Genomic DNA, 15,925 nt, shown 5'->3' with positions numbered 1-15,925 from the left:
TACAAGAGAATTTTATTACCTTGCTTTAATTTTCTTTTATATCTCCTTTTTTCCCCTGCCTTCAATTCCCACATCAGTCCTAGGTCTCCTGAGGCACCAGACTGTGAAGTTGACACCAGATGGGGGAATGAGTTTCAAACAGCTGCGGGCTTCCCTACTGCTGCTTCCAGCTATCAAGGATTCATTTCTGCACGTGCATACAGAAAAAGCTGGTGATAGCAAGACAATACTAAATTCAGTTTTCTTCCCAGCAAGCTCGACCGCTTTCAGCATTCTCACAGCTCTCAAAATATGCCACACTCCCAGTATCAGTTCAGAGAGGGCAGAATGACTGGCAGCTGCCTTCAGCTGACGAGAAAGAAGCGAACAAAGGATGAGAGTGCGTAGAAGGAATGGAATGTATTTACATGGATCCCTCTGCAGGAGGCTGTTTATCAGATGTTATGAACTGATTTATTTATAGCTAATGACTTCTCCAAAAACATTGTTCTCTGCTGACCTTTACGCTGAAATTGAAAGTCAGGAGACCTACTCTGCCAAGAAAATGAAATAATTTTAAACTGAAATACAGGGGGAAAAAAATCTTCTTGCTGTACTCTGAATCCATTTTTAACTACTGTATCTCCTGCTTTTTTACCTTCTTAGCTTTGCTGGTTACTATGGGTAGTTGGTATTCCCCAGAATAACCAGGAAACCTGGTACTTGAAAAGAAAATAACCACAACTTGATTTAGGATGGGAGTTGAGAACACTTAGCAGTAACCCCAGCAGTTGTTTATACTGTCAGCTCCTTCTACAGGGGTTCTGTCTCTCAGTGGCATGTGCAATGCCCAACCCATCAGCAACACTCTGCAAATAAGGGACAGGGGTTTGCACTTTCCCAGGCTGACATCATTAGTCGTTGCTTCCTACCAAAATACAGAGAGCAATAACCAGGCTCTTTCAGCCTGCCGGATCCCGCCTCTTGTGACTGTCAAACCCACTCACGTGTTAGAGCTCGGCTTGCAGAACTGAGCCGTTGGCACCCAGAGAGGATTGTGCCCTGTCTCTCATCACCATCTCTGCTCTCCCGAGCAGCTTCCACCAGCCCAGCGTGACGAGGTTCAGCAGTGCGGGGAATGCCGGCACGCTGGGGTCATCTGTGCCCCGGAGAGACAGGACAGCTAATTCACCTCCTGCCGCCGTCCAGCCCCGTGCCGTGGGACTGAAGACACGCGCTTCACCACTGCCTCAGCACGGCCACCAGCACCCGTCGTCGCTTTCAAAGCGGGGTGCCTCAGGAAACAGAGAGTGTCCTGTCACCTTCTCCTCTCGCAACGCTCGTTAGACGCTGCAAGCGCGCAGCAGAGACACAGAAGAGGTTGATGAATCCTGTTTGTTGCTGCCCATCGGAGTTAGGATGGAGACCGTTGCAGTAAATGGAAAGTGATGCCGTTTGCTGGAGGGATGATACTTTATTTCACACACTCGCTATGTCCCAAGCCCTTGATGGCCAAGGGAGGAGGGAGGGTTTGCTCCCTCCCCTGATGCACGGTCCCTGTTCCTGCTGCATCTCCTGCAGCTCTGCACCTCTGGCTTCCCCTTGCGCCCTTGCACCCCTGATTCTACCTATCCCCTGGTACGTGCTGGGGTGGCTCAGGGAGGCCAGAGCCACTGCGGCTTGACTTGACCTGCTACAGAAAAAGGGCCTCAACCACACTCTGTCACCAGAACTGAGAGCACAAAGAAAAAGCACCCCTTATTCTGCAGACTCTCATAACATTTCTACTTTAACTTTTAAGCCTAACAAATGTACCTCAGGTAGGCAGAAAAACTGAGCAGAAACATATTAATGATAGAATTAATCCTGTGCTTTAGAAGTAAAACTTGATAACTACGTGCAGATAGAACAGTTTCTCCTTTCTGCTCCTTGCTGTAATGGAAAAAGTAAAGTATTGAAATAATTTCACAGCTTGGCTAGGCATTAACTAACAGCACTTTCTGTGTAACAAACACGTGATGCTATGGATTTGGTAATGGAACAGGAGATGCACTTATATGAGAGGAACTGGGCTACCAGCCAAAAGTTGAGTTCTACTAGTTATGTTCCCAACCAGGAGCAACAGGAATTAATTCTTGAATTGATGAATGTGAGGATAGAAAAGCAAAATATAGCATAATGTGCAGAATCTGTGGGTTGTGTGCATATTCGTCCATCTTTCTTCTATTGCTTTTCTTTATCTGGTCTTTCTAGGTCTGAAAATTCATAAAAATCTTGAATCACAAACTCTTTGGAAGTGAAGCAAGCTATATTTACAACCTAGCTCCTGTGTAAAAGGTGGAAGACCCCCACTCTTTCAGTTCCTTGGAGCCTGGTGGCTTTTAAAGAGTTCCCTTCAGCAAGGGTTGGTTCAATCAGTACACGTGAAACCACAGAGCCACAGTGAAAAAACTAAATGCCCATATATTTTATTCCTTTTACTTGTAAGACTTTAAGATGTTTGTCTCCGTAGGTTTTCTGCCTGAAGCACTCTCAAGAAGAATCTGCACTGCTGAGGTATAAGGAGCAGCCTAAGAAATGCAAGACACGAAGCTGAAGCAGAGGCGCAACATGTTGGCTCGTGTAAAATATAGTTTTGAGGCCCTACACAAGGTTCCCTTACAGTGAGTTTTAATTCAAACGTTGAGAAGATGTAAGGAAGCTCCAGTACTTGGCTGGCACATTTAATGGCAAGTAATAAAGGCCTCTTAGCCCAAGAAAAGGGATTCTTAAATGTTTGAGAAGTCTCATGCTGACAAATATCAAGATAGGAGTGGCAATAAGAAAGCAAGTCCGACAGACCCTCTCTGAAGGAGTGAGAAACCCTCATTTTAAATGAAGAGATATATATTTTAAACTTTGGCTAAGTTGGGGTGAAGTAGTATTTATTTGAAACTGCAGTTTCCATTTTCTAAACTTGCTCTATTACTTTCTTGAGGTTAGTAAGTTCACTTAGTCTTTGTTCCTCTACGATACCAAGAGACATTTAACAAAATGTTGTGTCTTAAAATCAGTTTCTCCAAATAGCTGAGTTCTGCTGAAAATCTAAAATTAAAAGCTTTTTAACTGTGACCTTTCCCTGGAAAGGCAGTTCAGCACATAAATAGTCTCACTGACCTTCAGCTTGTGCTCTGATATACACGGCTCTCCTGAATTTATCTTGGGAATGTATATACTACTGAGATCAGTGGCACTAGTTATAAGGGTAATGATACAACTTTTTGTGGTACTTGTTTCAAAGCTGAGGACCTCACAGTTATCTGCCCTTATAGCACAGCACATGAGTAAGAAAACGGAAAAATCACGTAAGAAGAATGAGTACAACATCCTATCCTGTTAAGGCAAAACTTGATAAACTAGGGAAAGACCTGACAAAGGGTTTCTAATAATTCTTTCCACACCTCCTGTATTGCTGTTAAATACTAGTTCTTTTCACGGAATTTAGTTTCACAGTAATTTGTTTGACTATTTAATAATGTCAGTAGCTGTGTTTTTAAAAGTACAAATAGTGTAATTCCACTGTTGTGCTGCTGAACTGTATTTTGTTGCATTTAACTTCTTACACATATGAGAGGTTGTAGAAAGAACAGAGTGTCAAGGTACAGCTATACTGGACTTTTCCTCTGCAACAAAAGCGGTTGAAGAGGCTGCCACCATCACCCCACAGTTCTCTGCTTTCTCACCGTTCCTGCACAATTCCTTAGCACCATTCTGTTTCCCGACAGCCTGAGGGTCTAGTTTTAAAAACTGCCCGAGATTATTCTTCTTTATATTAGATCTTCAGAAAAAATTTTAAAGGGTATTGAAAATATCAAAGTTGCTATAAATATCAGTTTAAGGAATCACTGACCTTTGCTTTATGGTTTTCACAAATAATTTTTTCATTGAAACATTGGAAAATTACAGCAGTTTTTCCGTGGAAAACTGTCTCCCTGGCCATCTTTTAAATAAAAAAATCATTTGAAAGAACACCAAATAGTCGTGCATTAAATTTATATGGGTGAAATGTCATGTATGACTCTAATCTCTTCCATGAGACGTGAATTTCTTAATGACTCATAAAGGCCCACTGGTATCATTTAACCACATCGAAATCTTTGCTTAATACATTGCTTTCTGTTAGAATCAGTGGCAGAATTATAGCTAAAACGACTATTTTGTGTACTCAGAGCTCTCCCTTTCTCTAGCCGTTTGAAGAGTATATTGATACATATCCTTCACTGGAAGCATAATTAGTGATTGAACTTTGCATACGAAGAGAGGCAGGAGGTCAACAAATGATTACATTTATATTAGCAACACAGAGGAGGATTTCACCACATAAGTAGCAATGAGACAAACTATGGATAATTTTGCCCTTTGTTTTCAAAATAGGCTTTCTTTTCTCCCACCCTCAAATGATATCTTCACAGAGGTTCTCTAGGGTTAGATCTGGAATAAGGAAAACATGGCTGAAAGGATTTAATTTATCTTTAAAATAAAATCCAGTATGTCATTCAGACAGGAAAGCAAGCCAAGGATGAATGCTTGATATAAAAATTTATGAAACATGAAATGGGCTTTAATAGTAAGTGTGAAGTCTTGAAACAATAGGTCTCTCTGGAGTGGCAGAGTCCTATTTTTATGATGCTTTGATAGGTGGGAAGGTCATAAAAGTGTTGTGTATGAGGAAAGAATTAAAAATGTAATTGAACATGGCTCATAAATCCATGAAGATTCAAAAGCTACACTCTGGGTACTAATTCCCACTGGGAAATGTTTCTATTTAGTTACACTGTAAAGGTTAACAGTAAATACAATCTCGCATCTGCAAATCTCTGGTTTATTTTTCTTCTGAAATATGACTTACCAATGACCTTATGCTATCCATCATTTGATGATTATGTCTGCATTTTCCAGTAAAAACTGTTCTTCCCTTTTTTGATTAAATTAGACTGTGAGCTCAGATTTTGATTTATATGGAGTAGCAATGCCTCATTCTTCCAGGACTGAAAATGTCCTCGTTTAAGATCAGATCAGAAGATGGGATGAAAGCCTTTTACAATTTTGAAAGGAATCAGGTTTTTTACACCAGTCACTACATTTCTGTTATTAATCATAAAGACGGACATGCATAAAAGAAGATATTTTTACATCTATACTAAAATTCTGAAAATTCTACATTGACAAATGGCTATTAATAACAGAAGGATATAAAGTGAAAAGCAAAGAGGAATGGTAAAAATGAGACCTTCTGGCTCAAAGACCCACTGCTTTCGCAGTTTGCAGCTATGAAGGGGCAACGAGGGAGCTAAGGCAGATCAAAGATTAAAACTCAAGAGTCCCAGTTCTTATTAATTTATTGTTTACCAAATAACTGTATCATATTTAATGAAGCATCTGCCTTTCAGGTATGTATATATAAGACAGCATCCCTCTGGTAGTGTTTGATTACACTGAAAATAAAGCTACAGAACAGAGACCTCTTTGCTGATCCATAAACGAGTTCTTGCAACAGTATGAAACCATTTTCAGACGACAAAGATAAAACCTAAGAAATTTCACACAAAACAGTATTTTATAGGAATACCATTACAGCTGACAAGCAAAAAACTTCATAACAGGAGAAACACCCAATGAACATTATTGTACCACTAGTACAAGATGGGCTGTTCTGCCACTCGTGTGCATGCATGGGAACACAATATGTAAAAACAGCTACACGGACTTGTTTTGCATTGCTTTAAATGATAAGCTATGAATATATTTATTTTCCTTTTTTTTTTTTTTTTCCCTCTCTTCCTTTAGAACTATTTCTAGAATAGTTCTAATAATTCATCATTTTATTTTTGTCAGTGGTGATTTGGGGATTACACTGAAAATAAATTCCCATTTCTTATGCCATAGTCCTAAAGAAACTAGGACACATGTAAAGGAAGTATCCAAAGAGAATTCATACAGAGGAAAAGGTCTGAACCTCAGTCAAAATAATATGAATAAAGAAGCTGCATCACTGATTATCTTGGCAGTGCAGAAATGCAGAAGACTTGTCTTCTCATAGAAAACACATAAAGATTAAGAAAAATCTGCTTCAAATTCTCACTCACAATTAATCAATGTCATTATCCAGAAATTATAGGAAGAAAATATAAGGTGGATCCACTTTGCTGATAAGTGCTACTACCAGTTATAGATGGCAAGAACTAACTTTAAAAAGCTATCTGAGTAGCTTTTCAAATTCATGTGTCCTGGAGAACAATGGCCTGTAACATAGTTAACCAAAATATGTACTTCTGTGTATTTCAGCCTTCCCGTTTTATAAAGCTGCTTATATAGAAAGACTGGATGAAAAGTAAATGCAGTCAGAGAAATTAATGCACACAAAGGAGCCTAATCTTACGTATCTGGGTTTTTTGTAGACAATTTAAACTTTACTTATAGATGTTAATATTTTCTTTTAAAATAATGAACTTCTAGTCCTCTGGCTAGGGAAAGTGATTTTGAACATAAGTTGGGGCATTCTGTTCGATTTCCACTGTCTGACTCTCTCATACCTGCAAATCTCTCTCACATAGGGCATTATTTTTCAATACAAGAATAAATAATTTCTTTCCATCCTAATTAGCCCTGAAAGCAAGACTTTTCCCCTTCATGTGCCACAGTAGATACCTTAGTTTCTACTTAGTTTGAGAAGGAGTTCTGGGCAAAGGTGAAGGGTTTCTGCTTGTTTGAACAAGCCAATATGGATGTCTTCAAGCAGAAACTGTTTTATCTGCTGGTTTCACTTCTAAAACACAGGATTAATTCTAACGTTTCTGCTCAATCCACCTGCCTGTACTAAGATGCATTTATTAATATTACAGGGCAGCAACAAACAGGATTCATCAACCTCTTCTGTGTCTCTGCTGCGCGCTTGCAGCGTCTAACGAGCGTTGCGAGAGGAGAAGGTGACAGGACACTCTCTGTTTCCTGAGGCACCCCGCTTTGAAAGCGACGACGGGTGCTGGTGGCCGTGCTGAGGCAGTGGTGAAGCGCGTGTCTTCAGTCCCACGGCACGGGGCTGGACGGCGGCAGGAGGTGAATTAGCTGTCCTGTCTCTCCGGGGCACAGATGACCCCAGCGTGCCGGCATTCCCCGCACTGCTGAACCTCGTCACGCTGGGCTGGTGGAAGCTGCTCGGGAGAGCAGAGATGGTGATGAGAGACAGGGCACAATCCTCTCTGGGTGCCAACGGCTCAGTTCTGCAAGCCGAGCTCTAACACGTGAGTGGGTTTGACAGCCACAAGAGGCGGGATCCGGCAGGCTGAAAGAGCCTGGTTATTGCTCTCTGTATTTTGGTAGGAAGCAACGACTAATGATGTCAGCCTGGGAAAGTGCAAACCCCTGTCCCTTATTTGCAGAGTATTGCTGATGGGCCACTCTTCTCTGTGTCAAACAGATTACATCCCAGAATACTAAAGTTCCAGGGTCTGCTGTTTTCTTCCGGTCTATCCTAGACTTATCCCTACTCCCTCTTTCACTTCTCTAGTTCCTAGGAGTCGGCAATTAAGAAAACATCCTATTTCATGAGTCTTCAATTGTCTTTTCTGCTCCTCTTATAGTGATGAAATTTCATTGAAAGTCATCTTCTGCCCTGTGACAGGCACCCGTGAGGCACTCTGAGCTACCGTCTTAGCAGAAGATAAACTTCTAGCAATCTTCCCATTATTATACCTAATCCATGCCACTTTTTACCTTTCAGAGGTACATGGAATATTCTTCTTCCTCACAGTTATAAAGCACTAGAGATCAAACCAGAATTTTAGAAGTGTAGGGATAAAAGAAATTTACTTTAAATAAAATTATATATAGTTTTAAGTTGATGACACTGATGAAGACTTTTTTAAAGTTTTACATAAAGCACATACAGGCAGACAGAGGTGGCTTTTTGGAGAAAAACTATGTATTATTTGGACAGACTATTCAGTTTCCCAGTGCTTTCCCCTTGCATCGTTTCTACTTTTTACACCATGTATTCTAATCCGAGCAGAATTTTACCAACCAGGATTTCACTGAGAGTACCCAAATGACCATGCCATTTCTACTCAAGTATCTACAGCTCAGAGCTATTTAGATATCTAAAACTTCTTCAAGACAATTTAGAGCAATGTATTTAATAATTTCGTAAATCTAATTTTAGTTTCTGATCCTGCCAAGCTGTACATGCTCCCAGTTGTGACTGTGTGCTATGTTCCTCTGAAGGCCTGTTCACTTGGGCACAGTTACGCAACTGAGGAACAGACACCTCTGCCTTGGGTTTGGTGAGGCAAAGTAGAATCCATGCTAAAATTGCAGTAGCCTACAGAATTTAAAAAAAAAAAAAAATGCTGAAAAAATACGAAAGACACTTGCAAATCTTATTCCAGTAAAAACACCCGTGCCTACCTAGACAGAAAGAGACACATTTGAATGCCATGTACTTGAAGCACAGAAAAAACTGGAATTCTTCCTAGTACCACCTAGTACTGTCATTCCTCTGGAGACACTTTTGTCACGGTCAAAGGGAGAGTCACAGTTTAAGAACACTGAATGTCCTTAAATCTGCCTTTTCAAAGGATCACTTACACACGGCAGGAACTTTTTTTTTTGTTTTTTACCTCAGAACACTCTTAATTAATTATCTGATGCCTGTAGAAAACATATTATTGGATTTTAACGATTTTTTTCTCTTACTATAGCTAATTTGGATCTTACTCACCAAGTATATAGCTATGCTGGGTAGAAATACAGCGCAATGGTGGTTCCCTGGAGCGCTCCGCTCTGCGGGCGCCCTGATGCGAGGCCGCTCTCTCCGCCTGAGGTGAGAGACACGGACGGTCCTTCAGGGGAGAGGCTCATCTAAAACCACTTCTTGTTTGGAAAACGTGCAATAAAATAGAAGCATTAAAACCCCCGCAAGCCGTTCACACAGCGTCATTGGTTCTAGAGGAGTGGAGAGGGTCCGGGCTGGGCGAGCTGTGAAGAGGGTAGAGGCAGCAACAACCATCAACACTGTCCAAGGGGAATGTCTGAGACCTGTGTGATTGTTCGTACCCTGTCACGGACACAATCTGTTCTCTCACGCTGTGCCCACACTGAATTTTTCCTCTCACGCCGTGCCCACAACCGTGCCGGTTCTCGCGCCTTCAGCCTTTCCCCCGCCGTTTCCCCGGGACTACCGGCCCCGGCAGCGCTCGCGGCGCCCCCGTGGCGCGGGAGCTCCTGGGGCTTGTAGGCAGCTGCCGCCCCGGCGCGGCCTGGCTTGGGGGGCCCGGCGGGACACCGGCTGCCTTACCTCGGAGGGGGGAGCGGCGCGAAGCAGCAGCACAGGGCGAGGGACGGGCCGGGAGCCGCGGGCAGCCCGGAGGGGAGGCTGAGGGGATGTGAGGGGCGGCGGGAGGCTGAGGGGGTGTTAGGGGCGGCGGGAGGCTGAGGGGGTGTTAGGGGCGGCGGGAGGCTGAGGAGGTGTGAGGGGCGGCGGGAGGCTGAGGAGGTGTGAGGGGCGGCGGGAGGCTGAGGGGGTGTTAGGGGCGGCGGGAGGCTGAGGGGATGTGAGGGGCGGCGGGAGGCTGAGGGGGTGTTAGGGGCGGCGGGAGGCTGAGGAGGTGTGAGGGGCGGCGGGAGGCTGAGGAGGTGTGAGGGGCGGCGGGAGGCTGAGGGGGTGTGAGGGGCGGCGGGAGGCTGAGGGGGTGTTAGGGGCGGCGGGACGATGAGGGGGTGTGAGGGGCGGCGGGAGGCTGAGGAGGTGTGAGGGGCGGCGGGAGGCTGAGGGGGTGTGAGGGGCGGCGGGAGGCTGAGGGGGTGTGAGGGGCGGCGGGAGGCTGAGGAGGTGTGAGGGGCGGCGGGACGATGAGGGGGTGTGAGGGGCGGCGGGAGGCTGATGGGGTGTGAGGGGCGGCGGGAGGATGAGGAGGCAGGGAGAGCCGGCAGCCTGGCATACCCCTGTGGGGTCCAGGTGGCAGGAGACATGGTGCGTGCTGAGGAGATTTTGCATGGCCGCCCTTCTTCCCTTGTTCATAACAAACAGCCGAGACCTAAAGGGGTCGGGTTTTTCTGTTTGGTTTGGGGGTTTTCGTCCCCTTGGGTTTGTTTTATGGCAATGAGCACTTGGTGGGCCCTGCTTTGCCCCTCGCAAAGTAAGGACCAAGGGCTCCTGCCTCGCAGACACTGCACCCCTCACCACCGGGCTGGCTTTTGTCTCGGAGCAAGGCCAGGTCTCCTGATGATGGCTGGATGAGGAGCTATGTTCTGTTGAAATACTGAATTCAGCTTTGAGAACTTTTTTTTGGGGGTGCTAGAAGCTTCAGGTAGGCTTTAGATGCCACATCTGAAATTAAAGAGGACGTGAGTGAGGATTCATTATTCTTGCCCAGGAAGGGACACCGGTTTTGGTAGCTACCTGCCTTAGTTATAACAAGGGAAAATTACTGAGCTTATCCTTTCATCTTGCATATTTTTCTTAAAACCCCCAGATTTTAAATTCCTTGGCTTTCCTCCAGAAAACCAGCTCCTTGGACCTCACCTTATGCTAATTTATTATATGGAGAAATCTGTCCAGTGCACCAGCTCTGGTGGATCCGTAGCCCTGGCTAAGCATGTGTTGGCACCTGGGAGAGAGGACCAAGCACACAGCTCTTAGACTCTTCATGTGCCGTGAGTGCAGTGCTCTCTTGTGTATTCCAAACCCACTGTTTCCTGTGGTTTCAGCATTAGATGGGGGAGGTATCATGCTGCAATGATTTAAAATTAATTGTTTCCTGCTAAAGAGCCCTTTTTGCCTTTTTTGCTGCTGGGGTAAGTCGTGAAAGCTTTGGGGTTGCCTCAGTGCCTGTGACAGTCAGGCAGCTGAGTGTCTTCCTCGAAAAGGGTTGAAGTATTAATGGTGCACATCGGGACTGCAGCTGTTGTCATCCTGAGTTTATACATATAGAAACCCTTTACTCCACACCCAGGTAGGAGACAACTGTATTTGCTGGCAGCACAAATGAAGTTTGCAGTCGTTTTTTGTCATCTGTCGAGACTTGGTTGCTGCAGGAGCACTCGTGAGTCAGCTTCAGAGTTCTTAATTAAAGGCGGACTTTCATTGAAGTATGTAGTTGAAACATTTACTCAGACTGTTCACCAGAGGTGAACTCCTGATCTGAATGAGGAGGGCAGACGAAACAAGAGGGGCTGGCGGCGCAGGAGGATGTGATGTCCCTGACCAGTCCTAATGGAAAGTCCCCGATTCCCATCCTGTGCCACTCTGCTGTGGTGTCACTTTTAGCAGGGCATTCTGATCTAATTGTCCGTATTCCTGACAAATAGGCTAATGATGGGAAGTATGATTTTAGAATAGTTTACAGAATAAATAATCTGTTTGAGAAGATGCACTTTAAAAAAAAATCCTATTTTAATAAATTCTTCCATAATATTTGACAAAACTTTGCTTGTTATGACTGTTATTGTGCATATGACTTGCTGTATGCATGTAAAAATGTCTAAAATAAAGAAAAAATGCATCTGTTTCTCTATTAAAAGCCAAGTGAAATTTCTTCTCCTTGCTGCTTCAGTCAGCTCTTTGCATAATGTATGCTGAAGATCTGCAAGATAGCTAGGGTTGTATCACCCCTGTTTTAAAGTAAAAGCACAGAATGATCCTAGGAATTGGAGAACGGGAGAATCCCAGTCTTAGGAGAGCTCCCAGTTTAATCAGCTCTAGTCCCAGGCTGGGCATTCAGCTCTGCAACTCACACTTGTGGCTTTGTGCCTGTACACTTCTAGATTTTAAACTTTTTAGGCAGCTTCTCCTTTTCAGTTGTATTTGCTTCGCACTTGAAACAACATCAGTTACCTGTTGAGTGATACCACATCATGGGCAACACTGGGGAAGAGAAACTGATAAATATTGTTAACAGTTTAGAGAAACAAGAGGGAGGAAGCAGAGCTTAGGGGCTCAGTGTAGGAACACATAAGCTTCCCTTCTATTTTCTGTTCCGCAGTGACCCATCCTCAATTCAGAAAGAGATGTGAAAGTCTGCCAGATGAAGGAACAAGGCACAGCCTGGAGCTGGAAAATATGGTGAATTTGAATCACACTTAGAGAAGAGCCTCCGACCTCGGTGAGAGACCAGGCATGCAGGGACTGTCAGAGCAGACTGCCACGCGAGAGTGTGCTTTATCTACTGCTGGCGCACTGGTGGTCAGAAAAAACTGGCTTTGCTGGAGTTTCCTGTGCATTAGTGGTAACTAAATAAAAATTTAGGTGAGTGAGCTGTTCAGTAAGATAAGAAGCAATTGCAGCTGGGAAGGTCTAGGTTCGTCACAGCTGAGCGGGGCCAGGGGAGGCCGTGAAGATGATCAGGGGCTGGAGCCCCCCCTGTGAGGACAGGCTGGGAGAGTTGGGGGCTTCAGCTGGAGAAGAGAAGGCTCCGGGGAGACCTTAGAGCGGCCCCCCAGGGCTGAAAGGAGCTGCGGGAAAGGGTGGGGGGACACTCTGGATCAGGGGCGAGGGATGGGATGAGGGGTGACGGTTTTAAACTGACAGAGGGAGATTTAGATGAGATCTAAGGCAGAAATTCCTCCCTGTGAGGGGGGTGAGGCCCTGGCACAGGCTGCCCAGAGAAGCTGTGGCTGCCCCCTCCCTGGAAGGGTTCAAGGCCAGGTTGGACGGGGCTTTGGGCAACCTGGGCTGGTGGAAGGTGGCCCTAACCAGGGCAGGGGTTTGGAACTAGATAGTCTTTAAGGTCCCTTCCCACCCAAACCATTCTAGGATTCAGAGACATGCTTCACTCACTGTCCAACCCCTATGAAACGCTCGGTTTGAGAAATATTAAAAGGTATGATATCACCTAACTGGGTTGAAATAGTCTGTGCCTGATCCTTCTGGGCCAGCTAAGCATATTCCTTGTACTTGTGGAGATCACTGCCCTCCATAGTTTTCACTTAGTTAATTATCTGTCTTGATGTAGAATTACAGAAGTTCCTGAACTGGTCTAGCCAGACGTGGGGAAACATGCTTGGAAATCGTATGACTCTTGCAGACAACAATGTAATAATTAAAATACGTTATTTGCATTACAAACGGCACTAAGTCAAGCCCCTATAACCTGGAGCCAAGATACATTCCTCATCAAGATACATTCCTCATCTAGTTGTTACGTGGTGTCATAGAGCCTGATTACAGGTGTGATACCGCTTCAGAGAAACCTGTCATCTGGTGCCGGGATTTGTGGAGCCGCATGCCAGGTATTTTAGGGCATTTAGAACAGAGCCTTTCTAAGAAGAACACTATAGGGCAATTTTTCTCCTTTCCAAGAACAATAGCATATATTCTGTAGGTTTTTTGGTGTAGCTTGATTGTATTGGCAAGTCAAGCTAACAATATGCTATACGAGCCATTCCTTATTTCTCTGTGCCGTGGAGCTGGTGCTCAGGTGTCTTGAGGACAGAGGATAACTCTCAGAGGCTGCAGATGTTCAGAGCGGGAGGTCAGCACCACTATTTGTGTAGCAGATTAAGCTCATTTTTCCCTTGGCCTGCCCAGCCTCCAACCTGCCCTTGTCACACGTTTCCATCCCGTCCCTTCCTCCAGCACCTGCAGCTGTGTGGTCAGGTTTTGCACAAACTGAGGAGGCTGGTGTGTCTTTGTCCTGCCAGGCCTGGCTAGTTCCCGCGTGTGCCCTCCTTGCCAGCACAAGGGGAGGGCAGGAAGAGGTTGCCAGGCTGAGCAGAACCACGTTATGGGCTTGAAGCTGCAGCCAGAAGAGCTCCTACTCATGCACACGCAGACGCTGGCTGTCACGGAGAGCTGCGGAAGGCTGCCTCCCCGGCGTGTCGATAATTCAGTGGTGATGTTGCTTCTTTCCTTGTTTCCCAAGTGGTGCCGGAGCCAAAAGGGGTCAAACCAACAGAAATACGTTATTATGACAAAATAAACTTGTCTGTGCCTTGCTTTGTGTGGACAGACGGGTGGGGTAGATGAGAAACCTGTCCTGATCACCTTGACTTTTTGCTTCCATTATTTTTCCAGCCTCTAAATTTTAAGTAGACAGATAAATGAGGCGCTACAGTATATAGGTGTAAGGCGGAGATATTTCAGGCATTTTTAGCTTGGTCTTCTACAGAAGTGAGGCTTATTTTCCTTCATTATCTCTATACTCCCACATCCCATACTTTTTAACCTATGGCCAATTTCAGTTAAATCAGGAAAAGAACTACTGAAATAAAAGAGATCAGTTTTGTCAAAAGAGTTCAAGAGAAAAGCAGCATTATTACATAGTCCTTACTAGACAGCAGAGAAGTCACACAGAAGACAGCCATTCTGAAGTCAAGTGCAGAGCAAATGCCTCCGTATGGATTTACACCTTATTAGACATCAGAGGATCCCATTCTAAGGCATGAAATAATAGAGGAATTAATAACTTCTGTTTATGGAGCTAATCTGCTAAATTCCCTATAATCCAGAAGTCACTGCTTTTCCATTTGGGGAACCTCACTAAATTTAAAAAAAAGGGAACCTGGGGATTTCCTTTAGTGCAGTAGTAGTTGGAATGCTTCTAGTTTGCTTTTTTAATTCATGTTTCCCTTGCCATGAAGAATTATTGCTGTGTCACTGTATGGCTTTTATATGGCTGTGTTTGAATTTGTTGGGCTGGAAACCACAGTGAGGAGCAGTAACAAGAGGGTTTGAAGTTTAAGTGTGTGGGCAGCATGATTGAGAGACCTGAAAACAAGGGACCAGCCCCTCGGGGACATCTTAATGGTCTCACTCTCAAGAGGGAGAGTCTCTTTCCTACTCTTCAGAGTAAGATCTTTGCAAAAAAATGCTTTCTCCATGCATCTGAGGTCATCCATCGCAGTGTCTTAGGACATGTAGCAGTACGTTTTTGTCTGGGTTTTATTGTTGATGATTTTTTGTTTGTTTGTTTGTTTGTAATCTTAAAGACTGTTTCTGTTTCTTCTCTGTATGGGGAAAAGTATCCTAAAACACATAGGCTAAAACTGCCTTCAAAGGTAGGCATTTCAGGCAAATATTATATTCTGAGTGAAGCTATACACACCTGATTAGGAATTGTGAAAGGCGTTCATGAGTTCTTATTTCCCCCTGGGGTAAAAGCCGTGAAAAGCAGCTGGAGCGCTGCTCTGAAAGGGAGGAGGAGAGGATGCCCGGGGGCTTCACATATCACCTGCGACATCTGCTTACAGCATCACGTTGGGAATCCATTCTGCTTACCCCAACGTTTCCCTGCTGTGAGACCGCTTGATCTTCTGCACCACCACCTATCATCTCTTTCACAGCGTCTCTCAACTAAAAACTTTTGATGCTGTTAGAACTAAAGCAAACCCAGACGAGTCTCACTTTCTGTGTTGTTGCAACTCAGGGAATTTGTTATTGAAAGTAGTGGAGAATGACTGAAAAGAATGAAAACATCGGTACAGTTTTGCACTTGAGAACGGCAGAAGCACCTACCCGAGTTTTCCTGGCTTTTATGCAAATGTTTTTTGGAGATGATTCAGAGAGCACTGAGGTGACAGCCCTGCCCTCGGCTACCCTGGTAAATTGTTGCTCTGCCACTGCACCTTGCTAGAGGATTTGGAAGAGGCTGCTCCACCTCGCAGGGCAGGTGGGTAACATGAAGCAGGGATGCTGGCCTGCCACGAACATGGGCACTGTGGTAGTCAAATGCTTCTCCTATGTGTGCGTTGTTTTTTCCAACATTTTCATGGGGAAAAAAAAAAAAAAAAAAGACAAAAAAAACCTACTCCTCCCACCCCCCCAAACTCCATTGAAATACATCACTGAGAAAGTCTGGTTGACAATAGAAATCTTGAGATAAGAATCCTGCAGCAGTGCTTCAGGGAAACGATATTTCACGCTGGATGAGGCCATCCTCTAGGCCCCAACCTTAAGCTGTATCTTCCATGAGGT

Source organism: Athene noctua, chromosome 8 (assembly GCF_965140245.1).
Source record: "Athene noctua chromosome 8, bAthNoc1.hap1.1, whole genome shotgun sequence".
Taxonomy (NCBI): domain Eukaryota; kingdom Metazoa; phylum Chordata; class Aves; order Strigiformes; family Strigidae; genus Athene; species Athene noctua.
The sequence above is the reverse complement of the archived record's forward strand: the minus strand, read 5'-3'. Positions refer to the sequence as shown.